At 52.4% G+C, this 1,699-nt stretch overlaps 1 non-coding gene across 1 annotated transcript; it reads left to right on the top strand.

Moving 5' to 3' along the window:
- The first annotated feature begins 1,396 nt into the window (after positions 1-1,396).
- On the top strand, positions 1,397-1,469 carry TRNAS-CGA (transfer RNA serine (anticodon CGA)). Its single transcript has one exon. It is a non-coding gene; the product is annotated as a tRNA-Ser (tRNA).
- The last annotated feature ends 230 nt before the right edge of the window (positions 1,470-1,699 follow it).

Genomic DNA, 1,699 nt, shown 5'->3' with positions numbered 1-1,699 from the left:
ACTTGAGACAGTTAAGCAAGTCCCAGCTGTGTCTGGGTACAAGTGACAGGATGAACAACCCAGCGGGTTTTCTTCCTATTGGGGAGTGTTGTACATGCTGCTATGGCGGTGTGTTCACTCACAGGATGAGTGGCGCTGCCCAATACTGTCACTATGGCGGTGTGTCCACTCACAGGATGAGTGGCGCTGCCCAATACTGTCACTATGGCGGTTAGTCCACTCACAGGATGAGTGGCGCTGCCCAATACTGTTACTATGGCGGTGTGTCCACTCACAGGATGAGTGGCGCTGCCCAATACTGTCACTATGGCAGTGTGTCCACTCACAGGATGAGTGGCGCTGCCCAATACTGTCACTATGGCGGTTAGTCCACTCACAGGATGAGTGGCGCTGCCCAATACTGTTACTATGGCGGTGTGTCCACTCACAGGATGAGTGGCGCTGCCCAATACTGTCACTATGGCAGTGTGTCCACTCACAGGATGAGTAGCGCTGCCCAATACTGTCACTATGGCGGTGTGTCCACTCACAGGATGAGTGGCGCTGCCCAATACTGTCACTATGGCGGTGTGTCCACTCACAAGATGAGTGGTGCTGCCCAATACTGTCACTATGGCGGTGTGTCCACTCACAGGATGAGTGGCGCTGCCCAATACTGTCACTATGGCAGTGTGTCCACTCACAAGATGAGTGACGCTGCCCAATACTGTCACTATGGCGGTGTGTTCACTCACAAGATGAGTGGCGCTGCCCAATACTGTCACTATGGCGGTGTGTCCACTCACAGGATGAGTGACGCTGCCCAATACTGTCACTATGGCGGTGTGTCCACTCACAAGATGAGTGGCGCTGCCCAATACTGTCACTATGGCAGTGTGTCCACTCACAAGATGAGTGACGCTGCCCAATAAACTCGCTCCTCGGGGCAAAATTTAAAATTTAAATTTAAAATCACACAACACCTTCAGTTGGAAACACCAAATTTGTCACCTTAAAGTTCAACTCACTAAGTGTCTGAGCCTAAGCTGGATAGACAGGGTGGGGGGGAGGATATTGACAGCCTCCCCCCTGTCAGGCCGACAGCCTGGTGTCGGCTGCTGTTCAATCGTCCAGCCTCTCTGTCTGCTGTGTTCTCTGCTGATCCTCTGATCCTGAACGTACAGTTCCCTGGGTATTTATGGGGAGACCCCTGGAGCTAGCTCTGCCTACTAAGTGGACAGTCTCAGACCGTCTACCTACCATGCCTGGACAGTGGCTTGTTTGGTGATTAGACACCAGCACCAACCAGGTGCAATTATCAGCTAAGCACAAGCAAGGTCAATTCACAAGACCTGACCCCTGGTCAGCTAATGGTCATGAACTCTCTAGAGGTGTGACTTTTTAATTGCTAAGGTAGGGCCTCGTAGCCTGGTGGATAGCGCGCAGGACTCGAAATTCTGTGGCGCGGGTTCGATTCCCGCACGAGGCCGAAACAAATGGGCAAAGTTTCTTTCACCCTGAATGCCCCTGTTACCTAGCAGTAAATAGGTACCTGGGAGTTAGTCAGCTGTCACGAGCTGCTTCCTGGGGGTGGAGGCCTGGTCGAGGACCGGGCCGCTGGGACACTAAAGCCCTGAAATCATCTCAAGATAACCTCAAGATAAGGTCAGATAACCTGGCGCCTCTCAAATATTCTGTCTGGCTGCCTCATGTTGAATAA

Source organism: Procambarus clarkii, chromosome 13 (assembly GCF_040958095.1).
Source record: "Procambarus clarkii isolate CNS0578487 chromosome 13, FALCON_Pclarkii_2.0, whole genome shotgun sequence".
In the NCBI taxonomy this organism is placed as follows: Eukaryota; Metazoa; Arthropoda; class Malacostraca; order Decapoda; family Cambaridae; genus Procambarus; species Procambarus clarkii.
The sequence above is the reverse complement of the archived record's forward strand: the minus strand, read 5'-3'. Positions and strand labels throughout refer to the sequence as shown.